General features: G+C 39.4%; 1 pseudogene; it reads left to right on the forward strand.

Moving 5' to 3' along the window:
* Positions 1-2864: 2864 nt before the first annotated feature.
* LOC128565619 (steroid transmembrane transporter SLC22A24-like) overlaps positions 2865-13162 on the forward strand; it is an 84813-nt pseudogene continuing 74515 nt past the window's right edge.

The raw sequence follows: 13162 nt of genomic DNA on the forward strand, positions 1-13162 counted from the left end.
GTTCCCACAGGCATGCTGGCTGGCTGCTCACTGCCCATTCCCAAACACTCACTTTCTGTGCTCTTTCCCTCAGCTACAGACCTCACTGCCACTGGTTCACTGTGCTCCCAGAGTGATGCCCCTGGGTGGGTTCCCCTCGCCTGAGGTGGTTGACATTTTCTTTCCCCTGCCTTGCCGTAAGTGGCTTATATGGAGATGTTTCTAGTACACCACCTTGCTCCACCCCCAGGACAACTTCTTATAGAATATGCATATACCTTTCTCATCCTCAACCTCTTAATTGAAATGGGCCATGACATTTATAGTCTGGGTACAGGATTTTCCTCAAAGATCTATCAAAAAAAATAATAATAATGAGCCACCCTCCTACCCTTGGGGAAAGGTCCTTTCCAAGTAGTTTTACTACTTCCATTACAAGTAAACTACCAGAAATTTCATCCTGGACTCATCTCTCTCAACTCAAACCTATAGATCCTACTCAAACCTTATCCCCACTGCAAACTCCCTGAAAGTCTGCAAAGCTACACCTGCCCACCTGTCACCACTACCAGGCTCTGATTCACTTGCTAGAAGCCTCAAAACCATGAGCTTTCTTCTTCTGGCTTTAGTACTCCTCCTCATACTTCTACTGGCTTTCTTGTAACTGTCACCACAGACCTCATGCCAATCTCTTCTCTGTCCATTATGTATCTTGGTAATTTTGTTTACCAGATTCCCCACTATGGGCATTACATAGCATACCTATTTGCCTACATTCTAAGAACACCTCCAACTTCTTAAAGTTATGGACTCTTCTGGAGCCTATACGAATTTCTGGATATGTGTCAATTATTTCTTCACAAAAGGTGCTTGTTGTTATTCTCGCCCACCTCTCTTGGAATTGTTAAGTAGATGTCTAAGAATCATAGCTCTCCTGGAGAAGGAGGACAAAAGTGGGGTCTCAGGCCACCATCTCACCTTAATTTTGTCCCAAGTGAACGCTCACACCTGGGGAGGAAGGAACATTCTACCAAACTACCAATGAGAATATAGCATGCCTATTGCAAAACAATGTAGAACACCCTATAGCCTAGTCACAGGTAAAACAGAGTCTTAAAGGTGACCCAGAACAGCCTTATGACTAATTATTAAGCCATTAGCTTAAATATACATTGTGCTCCACCTCTCAATGGGCTTTTACTGTGGCTCATGGAAAGTCTGTATGCAAGTTAAGACTCAGGTTTCAGGGTGACCTCTGAAAAATGACATAAGCCTGATCCAGACAGTATAAAAGAGAATTGGCAGGCACAACTCATACCTTTTTCCTTGTTGCAGCAATGGGGGCCTATTTGCTGTCTATGGTGAAACTATCTAGCTCTGTAAGCCTGTATCTTTCTCTTACTCTGTAAACTTATCTTTCTTTTCCTCAGCAAACTTTGTTTCATGTTTGTCTTACTTTGGAGTGCTGGCCAGTTTCAACCAAGGGCACTCTAAGAACTAAGAACCCAGGCAGCTGCCTGAAATCTTGACATTTTAGGACATAAGCAGCTGCTTTAAAAACTGACTCTTTTGGTGACATGAGTTGGATAAAACTGATTTGGATTATTCTTGCTTAGATAAGCCAGTCTCTCCTTTTCCATAAAGAGTCTCTGACTCAGATAACTAGGTAAGTCAGATTGTTCTTTCTTTGAATTTTCCTGCCCTGTGAGGGCTTCATTACTTGCTTTCACTTTTTCACCTCTGCCATTTCCCAAACTGCAAGTTTGAATTCTAGCAAGCAAATCCTTTGAAACAGTAAGTGGTTAAGTCAAATCTTTTAATTGACCTTTGAAATAGAATTGAGTCACTTAGTTGAGACTTGGTTTTTCTATTTATGTATTTTTTTTCAGAATATTACAATGGTATACAGTTTTGGTTATTTGTTTTCTTTTATACACTTTAAATCAAAACATGCACTTCACCCAGAAAATGTGTATTATACAATTTAGGTGTTAATGCCCCAACCTCTTCTCTCATCTTGAACCTACTTGATTTCTGTCGAGATTTACTTCCATATGTGCACATAAGAGCTAATAAACTAGTTTCAAGTTAATATTGAGTACATGGTGTTGGTCTTCCATTCTTGTGATATTTCATTTAGAAGAAGCATCTCTAGTTCTATCCAAGTTGTGGCTAAAAATACTAGATCACCATTTTTATGGCTGAATAATACTCCATGGTATTCATATACAACATTTCATTAATCCACTATTGATGAATACTTGGGTTGTTTCCAAATCTTTGCAATTGGGGAATATGCTGCTATAAACATTTTAGTGCAAATGTCTTTATGATAAAATGTCTTTTTTTTTTTTTTTTTTTTGCAGTTTTTGGCCGAGGCTGGGTCTGAACTCTCCACCTCCGGCATATGGGGCTGGTGCCCCACTCCTTTGAGCCACAGGCACCGCCCTGATAAAATGTCTTTTTTCTCTTTGGATAAATAACAATCAGTGAGATTTAAGACATAGCCAGACATGCTACCTTCCACTTCTAGTGCTAGAAACTCCTTGCAACTCAGGCATGAGATTCTGTGGAGCCTAGGACTTCGAGATACAGTGAAGTATAATGGTGTTCTTGCACTCCATTCTGGTGAGAGACTGGAAAATAAAATAAGACCCCATCTATGAAAAAAGTCACTATTTCCATCCTCTGAGCCTGTTATACTCATTTGCCACTTCAAAAGTTTTAAAATGACTATCACTTGCATGATTTGAACTGAAGGAAAAGTTCACTTACAAAAAGTCAACACTTGTACCCAACATTCCTCTTTGTTTTACTTTAACTAAGGTTACAGATATTCATTAACCTTTAACAAAACTTCAGTCCTAACCAGTCAAAATCTCTTTTTCTTCTTTGCTCAAAAACATATAAAGCAGTTTGCTTTAAAGTATGGATCAACACAGGATTAGTGTGCCTTTAGTAGAAGGAAACCTGATCTCCATAAGGTCACTGTGCTGACTCTTGGGGATCACCTACTCAGCTTCAATGGCCTTTGAGGTGCTGCTGGATCAAGTCGGAAGCCAGGGGAGATTCCAGATCCTTCATCTGGCTTTCTGTTGTATCATCAGCATCCTACTGAATCCTCATGCTCTGCTGGAGAACTTCACTGCAGCCATCCCTGATCATCGCTGCTGGGTCCACATCCTTGACAATGACACTGTCTCTGACAATGACACTGGGACCCTCAGCCAAGATACCCTCCTGAGAATCTCCATCCCACTGGACTCCAACCTGAGGCCAGAGAAGTGTCATCGCTTCATCCATCCCCAGTGGCAGCTCCTTTACTCAAATGGGAGCTTCTCCAACATGAGTGAGCCAGACACAGAGCCCTGTGTGGATGGCTGGGTGTAAGACCGAAGCTTCTTCTCCTCCACCATTGTGACTGACGTAAGAAGCTTCACATTCTTCTTATGCTATTGAGGGGTTTGGGGGTGACACAAAGAATGCAATTGCTTCACACATTTAGTCCCAAGATGGGTACCGCCATCAGAACTTTCTTCATTCCTTGACCAGGTAGCAATTGTTATCTACATTACAGTGCAGTCAAGTGTATAAGTATTAAGGGTAATAAATTGAAAAGGTAAACATAAACCTGATATTATGTTATTTAATCTAGTGAGCAAGACCTATAATTTTTTAAGTAAGAAAATGTTATGAGGTCAGCAGATCTTAATATGCATTGCCAAATTAAAATACGGAGAAAATAAACCAGAACCTCTGGGCATAGGATATGGGCACCAAGCTATGAAGCTTTTTGAATGATTCTATATGTGACCAAACATAAGCATTATTGTAGTCTTTGAAATCACAGATAAGGGAAGCCAGAGGATGTAACTTACATGCTGAGGGTGGCTGTCCTAGAAAATTTTGCATATGGTTTTTAAAATTTTGATAAAGATTTTTTTTTTTTTTGAGGATGGAAAGAGGTTTATGAGGTTTATTTCTTTTTTTTTTTTTTTTATTGTTGGGGATTCATTGAGGGTACAATAAGCCAGGTTACACTGATTGCAATTGTTAGGTAAAGTCCCTCTTGCAATCATGTCTTGCCCCCATAAAGTGTGACACACACCAAGGCCCCACCCACCTCCCTCCTTCCCTCTTTCTGTTCCCCCCCCATAACCATAATTGTCATTAATTGTCCTCATATCAAAATTGAGTACATAGGATTCATGCTTCTCCATTCTTGTGATGCTTTACTAAGAATAATATCTTCCACGTCCATCCAGGTTAATACGAAGGATGTAAAGTCTCCATTTTTTTTAATGGCTGAATAGTATTCCATGGTATACATATACCACAGCTTGTTAATCCATTCCTGGGTTGGTGGGCATTTAGGCTGTTTCCACATTTTGGCGACTGTAAATTGAGCTGCAATAAACAGTCTAGTACAAGTGTCCTTATGATAAAAGGATTTCTTTCCTTCTGGGTAGATGCCCAGTAATGGGATTGCAGGATCAAATGGGAGGTCTAGCTTGAGTGCTTTGAGGATTCTCCATACTTCCTTCCAGAAAGGTTGTACTAGTTTGCAGTCCCACCAGCAGTGTAAAAGTGTTCCCTTCTCTCCACATCCACGCCAGCATCTGCAGTTTTGAGATTTTGTGATGTGGGCCATTCTCACTGGGGTTAGATGATATCTCAGGGTTGTTTTGATTTGCATTTCTCTAATATATAGAGATGATGAACATTTTTTCATGTGTTTGTTAGCCATTCGTCTGTCGTCTTTAGAGAAAGTTCTATTCATGTCTCTTGCCCATTGATATAAGGGATTGTTGGCTTTTTTCATGTGGATTAATTTGAGTTCTCTATAGATCCTAGTTATCAAGCTTTTGTCTGATTGAAAAAATGCAAATATCCTTTCCCATTGTGTAGGTTGTCTCTTTGCTTTGGTTATTGTCTCCTTAGCTGTACAGAAGCTTTTCAGTTTAATGAAGTCCCATTTGTTTATTTTTGTTGTTGTTGCAATTGCCATGGCAGTCTTCTTCATGAAGTCTTCCCCCAGGCCAATATCTTCTAGTGTTTTTCCTATGCTTTCTTGGAGGGTTTTTATTGTTTCATGCCTTAAGTTTAAGTCCTTTATCCATCTTGAATCAATTTTTGTGAGTGGGGAAAGGTGTGGGTCCAGTTTCAGTCTTTTACATGTAGACATCCAGTTCTCCCAACACCATTTATTGAATAGGGAGTCTTTCCCCCAAGGTATGTTCTTGTTTGGTTTATCAAAGATTAGGTGGTTGTAAGATGTTAGTTTCATTTCTTGGTTTTCCATTCGATTCCAAGTGTCTATGTCTCTGTTTTTGTGCCAGTACCATGCTGTCTTGAGCACTATGGCTTTGTAGTACAGACTAAAATCTGGTATGCTGATGCCCCCAGCTTTATTTTTATTACAGAGAACTGCCTTAGCTATACGGGGTTTTTTCCAGTTCCATACAAAACGCAGAATCATTTTTTCCAAATCTTGAAAGTATGATGTTGGTATTTTGATAGGAATGGCATTGAATAGGTAGATTGCTTTGGGAAGTATGGACATTTTAACAATGTTGATTCTTCCCATCCATGAGCATGGTATGTTCTTCCATTTGTTAATATCCTCTGCTATTTCCTTTCTGAGGATTTCATAGTTTTCTTTATACAGGTCCTTCACCTCCTTCGTTAGGTATATTCCTAGGTATTTGATTTTCTTTGAGACTATGGTGAAGGGAGTTGTGTCCTTAATTAGCTTCTCATCTTGACTGTTGTTGGTGTACACAAAGGCTACTGACTTGTGGGCATTGATTTTATATCCTGAAACATTACTGTATTTTTTGATGACTTCTAGGAGTCTTGTGGTTGAGTCTTTGGGGTTCTCTAAGTATAAGATCATGTCGTCAGCAAAGAGGGAGAGTTTGACCTCCTCTGCTCCCATTTGGATTCCCTTTATTTCCTTGTCTTGCCTAATTGTATTGGCTAGAACTTCCAGCACTATGTTGAATAGTAAAGGTGACAGAGGACAACCTTGTCTGGTTCCAGTTCTAAGAGGAAAAGCTTTCAGTTTTACTCCATTCAGTAAAATATTGGCTGTGGGTTTGTCATAGATAGCTTCAATCAGTTTTAGAAATGTGCCACCTATGCCTATACTCTTCAGAGTTCTAATTAGAAAAGGATGCTGGATTTTATCAAATGCTTTTTCTGCATCTATTGAGAGGATCATGTGATCTTTATTTTTGTCTCTGTTAATATGGTGGATAACGTTTATAGACTTGCGTATGTTCAACAGCCTTGCATCCCTGGGATGAAGCCTACTTGATCATGATGAATGACTTTTTTGATGATAAGCTGTAATCTATTGGCTAGGATTTTGTTGAGAATTTTTGCGTCTATGTTCATGAGTGAGATTGGTCTGAAATTCTCCTTTTTGTTTGGGTCTTTTCCTGGTTTTGGTATCAGGGTGATGTTTGCTTCATAGAATGTGTTGGGGAAGATTCCTTCTTCCTCAATTTTTTGGAATAATTTCTGCAGTACAGGAATAAGCTCTTCCTTGAAGGTTTGATAGAATTCTGGAGTGAAGCCATCTGGACCAGGGCATTTTTTGGTTGGAAGCTTTTTTATTGTTTCTTTGATCTCAGTGCTTGAAATTGGTCTGTTCAGGAGCTCTATTTCTTCCTGGCTGAGTCTAGGGAGAGGGTGTGATTCCAAATATTGATCCATTTCTTTCACATTGTCAAATTTCTGGGCATAGAGTTTCTGGTAGTATTCAGAGATGATCTCTTGTATCTCTGTGGGATCAGTTGTTATTTCCCCTTTATCATTTCTGATTGAGGTTACTAGAGATTTTACTTTTCTATTCCTCGTTAGTCTGGCCAATGGTTTATCTATTTTATTTATTTTTTCAAAAAACCAACTCCTTGTTTCATTAATTTTCTGAATGATTCTTTTGTTTTCAATTTCATTGATCTCTGATTTGATTTTGGAGATTTCTTTTCTTCTACTGAGTTTAGGCTTAGATTGTTCTTCTTTTTCCAATTCCATAAGATCTCTTGTGAGATTGTTGATGTGCTCTCTTTCAGTTTTTCGAATGTAGGCATCTAAAGCGATGAATTTTCCTCTCAAAACTGCTTTTGCAGTATCCCACAGGTTTTGGTAGCTTGTGTCTTCATTGTTGTTATGCTCAAGGAAGTTAATGATTTCCTGTTTTATTTCTTCCTGCACCCATCTGTTATTCAACAGAAGATTGTTTAGTTTCCATGCCTTTGGGTGGGGTCGAGCATTTTTGTTAGAGTTGAGTTCCACCTTTAGTGCCTTATGGTCTGAGAAGATACAAGGTAAAATTTCAATTCTTTTGATTCTGTTGATATTTGTTTTGTGTCCCAGGATATGATCAATTTTGGAGAATGTTCCATGGGGTGATGAGAAGAATGTATATTCTTTATCTTTGGGGTGGAGTGTTCTATATGCGTCTATCAAGCACAGTTGTTCTAGAGTCTCATTTAAGTCTCTTATATCCTTGTTTAATTTCTGTTTAGAGGATCTGTCCAGCTCTGTAAGAGGAGTGTTAAAGTCCCCTGTTATGATGGTATTATCAGATATCATATTGCTCAGACTGAGTAAGGTCTGCTTCAAGAATCTGGGAGCATTTAAATTGGGTGCATAAATATTTAGAATTGAAATGTCTTCTTGTTGTATTTTTCCCTTGACCAATATAAAGTAACCATCTTTGTCTTTTTTGACTTTAGTTGCTTTAAATCCACATGTGTCTGAAAATAAGATTGCAACTCCTCTTTTCTTCTGAATTCCATTTGCCTGAAAAATTGTCTTCCAACCCTTGACTCGGAGCTTTAATTTGTCTTTTGAAGCCAGGTGTGTTTCTTGCAGACAGCAAATGGATGGCCTGTGTTTTTTAATCCAGTCAACCAATCTATGTCTCTTCAGTGGGGAATTCAAGCCATTAACATTTATTGAGATAATTGACAAGTGTGGTAGTATTCTATTCGTCTTATTTTGTGAGAGTCCATTGCTTAGTTTTATCTTTTGCATCAGTGTGGAGGTTAGGTTCTGTCCTTTAATTTCTGAGTTCTTACTTTGCTGCTGATCCATTGTGGTGGTCAGTGTGCAGAACAGGTTGAAGTATTTCCTGTAGAGCTGGTCTTGTTGTGGCGAATTTCCTCAATGTTTGTATATCCGTAAATGATTTGATTTCTCCATCAATTTTGAAGCTTAGCTTAGCAGGGTACAGAATTCTGGGCTGAAAATTGTTCTGTTTAAGTAGATTAAAGGTAGATGACCATTGTCTTCTTGCTTGGAAAGTTTCATTAGAGAAGTCTGCAGTCACTCTGATGGATTTGCCCCTGTAGGTCAACTGGCGCTTACTCCTGGCAGCTTGCAGAATCTTTTCTTTGGTCTTGACTTTGGAGAGGTTCATCACAATGTGTCTTGGAGAAGCTCGGTTAGAGTTGAGGCGACCTGGGGTCCGATATCCCTCTGAAAGCAGTGTGTCAGAATCTTTGGTGATATTTGGGAAATTTTCTTTTATAATATTCTCTAGTATGGCTTCCATTCCTCTGGGGCATTCTTCTTCCCCTTCTGGAATTCCTATAACTCGTATGTTGGAACGCTTCATAAAGTCCCATAATTCTCACAGTGAACGTTCTGCTTTCTCTCTCTTCTTTTCTGCCTCTTTTACTATCTGAGTTATCTCAAAAACTTTGTCTTCTACCTCTGAAATTCTTTCTTCTGCATGGTCTAACCTGTTGCTGATACTTTCCATTGCATCTTTAAGTTCCCTGATTGACTGTTTCATTTCCTTCAGCTCTGCTATATCCTTTTTATATTCTTCATATCGTTCATCTCTTATTTGATTCTGTTTTTGAATTTCCTTTTGGTTATTTTCCACTTTATTAACAGTTTCCTTCATTGTTTCCATCATTTCCTTCATTGTTTTCAACATGTGTATTCTAAATTCCCTTTCTGTCATTCCTAACATTTCTGTATAGGTGGAATCCTCTGCAGTAGCTACCTCATGGTCCCTTGGCGGGGTAGTTCTGGACTGGTTCTTCATGTTGCCTGGAGTTTTCTGCTGATTCTTCCTCATGGGTGATTTCTTTTATCTGTTTACTTGCCCTAATTTTCCTTTCAATTCCTCTTGCTCTTTAAGTTCTTGTGCCTGTGGACTAAGGGGTTACAGGACCAGAAGGGTGAGAAGGTTTAAGAGCAAAAAAGCGATGAAAGAAATGAGGACTGAGTGATAAGAAAAAAAAAAAATGAAAAAAAAGAAAAATAGAGAAAGGAGAGTGGTTGGGTGAAAGGAATATTGACAAAAAGAAGAGAGGCACAGAAAGAGGGAGACAGAGCAATATAGGTGTACAGTAGGGTACTTTGATACAACCTTAAAAAAAAAAAACACCTTCTGGGGGTGCCAAGTGGGGTGGTTCCCTTGAGGTCAGCAGCTCTTTGCTAACCTGATCAGACACAGTACCCCACCTCCACCAAGTAGAGAGGAAAGACAAAAATGCTATAAATCAAACCAAAACAAGCAAACAGAAAACTTTACGGGATAAAATTGGCTGGAAAAACCAAATAATAGTGGTAGAAACACTAACAAAAATGAAGTTCCAATTATTGAAATAGGCAGCAATGGGAAATTATAATTAAACTAGAAAAATTGAGAAAGAAAAAGGATCTGTATGGAAAAGGTTGAACTTAAAAAACAAAACAACAATCTAGAACGTCAAAATAAACAAAAAAAACAACCAAACCAAAAAAAAAAACCAAACAAAGAAACAAAAAAAAACACACACGCAAACAAAAACAAAGCAGTATGTATATGGAATTGAATATTGTCTGGGCAACACGTGGTCTTCTGGGGTATGAGATGTTAATCACAGTTCTGATATGACTGGAGGCTGCTAGTTTCTCGAACCCCAGCAGGTAGACACCCTAAATCTCTCTTCAGCCCACTTAAAAGGCACTTTGAACTTGTTCACTTACTGAGCAGAAGCTTTCTCAGGGAAGTGCTTGTTGCTGGAATCACTGCTGAAGTGGCTATCCACTTACCCTGTGTGTCAAAACTGGTCTCCCTCTGCCCCGAGGGTTAGGGCTGCAAGGCGGCTCAGACCCCGCCCTTAGGCTACTTGGTCGCTGGGTTACCAGCTCCCACCCAATTCCAGCTCTGCGACCCTGAGGGCGGAGCTTGCCAGGGCAGATCGCTCACAATGTCTGCCTGTGACCCACAGCCAAACTCTATTAGCTCCGTCTGGCTCAGCGGCTCAGACTGGGGCCCTAGACAAAGGCCAGAGTTCTCCGCACTCCCGCTCAGGCTCTCCCCAAGGCAGTTCAGCTGAGTGCCAAGTAAAAAGACACCAAAACAGTTCACAGGTAAGGCCTTTCTGGTTTGCAGTCTCGCTGCTACTGAACTTACAGTTGCGAGTGGGTTTAGGCGGATTGAACACACGCGACCACTTGCCGGTTTTCCACTGTTTTAGTCCTCCTCTTGGGGTCCAGAAGTCTCTCGCTGACTCCCTGTATCCTCTCAGGGGTGATGATAGGCAGATCCCACCAGCCAGAGATGCCTGGAGTCCTATATCCCCAGACTCACGGTGCCCAGATGCAAGGAAGCTGTTACTCGGCTGCCATCTTGCTCCACCCTCCGATAAAGATTTTTTAATTTGTGGTTTTACAGGTTTTTTACTATAATTCTTAATGAAAATATATGTTGATACAATAAAAGATGTTCGTGGTGTGAAGATAAAATGAGTAAAGAGACATAGACTTATAGACACAGGCTGTTGGAAGATTATGAATTCAAAGAAAAAGCCAGAAGCACTTAAACTGGTGAACTTGGTTCAGTATATTTCAAATGTGAGCTACTAGAGGACTGTGTCTGTATATGTAGTGTCTGTCTGGAGAGGGAAGCAGGATAATCACGGCAGAGAGTCCTGCACATGCTATGTAGGAGTTTTGAGTCAGTATTCACTAATGGGCTCAAAGTCTTTCTTTTTTTAACTTAATTTTTTTTTTTATGAGACAGTCTCATTACGTCACCCTCGGTAGAGTGCCATGGTGTCACAGCTCACAGCAACTGCCAACTCTTGGGTTTAAGCGAGCCTCCTGTCTCAGCCTGCCAAGTAGCTGGGACTGTAAGTGCCCGCCACAATGCCTGGCTATTTTTTGGTTGCAGTTGTCATTGTTTGGCAGGTCTGGGCTGGATTCAAAACCGCCAGCTCCAGTGTATGTGACTGGAGCCCTAGCTGCTGAGCTACAGGTGCTGAGTCTTTTTAACTTAATTTTTATTAAATCATAACTGTATACATATATGGGGTACAATGTGATGATTTGATATACAATGTGGAATGCTAAAATCAAACTAATTAACATAGCCATCACCTCACTTACTTGTTTTTGTGGTAAGACATTTATAATGTACTCTTAGTTGTTTTGAAATGTTTTGAGTTCCACTGTTCTGCTTTTTTTCTCTTTCAGTGGGACCTAGTATGTGAATATGAGTCACAAAAATCAGTGGTTCAATCCCTATTTATGGCTGGGACCATTGTGGGAAGTTTGATATATGGCTATCTTTCAGACAGGTGAGTGTCACGTTATTTTGTTTTGGAGTGTTCATCAAATGATATATTTATTTCTTTATTTTTGACATATTTGCTTAGTGGCATGCACCTTGCATTGTGTTATGTGCTAATTTCTATTTCTGACTCAAGGGAGCTAAAAGTGAATACAAGTGCTTGATACGTGAACTGGAAATTATAATTTTCTATGAGAAATCTATTTGTTGTAGTGCATAAAAGAAGACTAAAAAATATGAATCAGATTCAACAAAGCTTCAGGAAGGGATTTTTGGAGAAGATTACAGACTTTGTGGTTTCTGAGTGGGAGTTAGCTCATTACAGGGAGACGAAGAAAGGGGTTTTGAGGCAGAAGTATCTGCATGTTTAAAAGCACAAATTGTGAAACAGAGTTATTGGCTTTGGCAACAATCTGAATCACCTAGACTTGAAAATGATTATGGACACTTTTAGACGCGCTCACCATTTCATGCCTGTAGTGTAGGTGCTCATGTGTAATGAGAGTAACTCATGTGCACCCCATATAGATGGAGTCACTGTTATAAAATCTGTGCATTGTGTAGCAGTGTGGCACTGACAGTGGTAACTCATTGTAATTGTAATCTGAATGCTGATCTTTGTGAAATTCATTTAATAAAAAATTCTTATAACCAGGAAAGAATTATAATATTTAGGCCCAAGGATGACTTAGGTTGGGCATGAAAAGTTTCAAGCTTCCTGAATGCTGGAGTAGGTTTTCTGGAGGCCTCAGTGAACCATGTCTATTACATGGGCATGCCTCCCACAGGATATGGAGGGTGCCTAGATGTTCAATGCCATTTGGCAATCTAAGTTAAAAATTGTGACTTTTGACTTTATTGAAGTTACATATATCCTGCATAGACTTCTGAGTCGGAGCATTTATTTTCCTTAATTTTTTAAAATTTTTAATTATTTTGTATACATAATAGTCATATTAATTATAGGACTCATGATGCTTTCACATAGGCATAGAGTATGCAATGATGAAATCAGCATACCTGGGATATCCATCATCTCAAGCATTTACCATATTGATGCCAAAAAAGCAGTCAAAATATTCAAAATCCCATCATGATTTAAAAAAATGTTTGAATACATACCTAAGTAATGGGATTGCAGAGTCAAATGGAAGGTCTACTTTTAGTTCCTTAAGGATTCTCCATACTTCTTTCCAAAAAGGCTGCACTAGTTTGCAATCCCACCAAAGTGCATCTGGGTACCCCTCTCTCCATACTCATGCCAACATCTGCAACTTTGGGACCTTCTGACATGGGCTATTCTCACAGGTGTTAGATAGACTCTCAAGATGATTTTGATTTGCATTTCTGATGATTACAAATGATGAGCATTTTTCACATGTTTTTTGGCCATTCATCTGTCTTTTTGGGAAAAAGATCTGTTTGTGTCACTTGCCCATTGATTTATGGGGTTAAAAAATTCTTTTACCATAAGGGCATTGACACTCAAATGTTTGTGGCAGCTCAATTCAGAATCATGAAGAAGTGGAAACAACCCAAGTGCTCATCAACCAACGAAGGGATTAATAAACTATGGTATATGTATATCATGGAATAGGA

The sequence above is a fragment of the Nycticebus coucang genome, chromosome 14, assembly GCF_027406575.1.
Source record: "Nycticebus coucang isolate mNycCou1 chromosome 14, mNycCou1.pri, whole genome shotgun sequence".
In the NCBI taxonomy this organism is placed as follows: domain Eukaryota; kingdom Metazoa; phylum Chordata; class Mammalia; order Primates; family Lorisidae; genus Nycticebus; species Nycticebus coucang.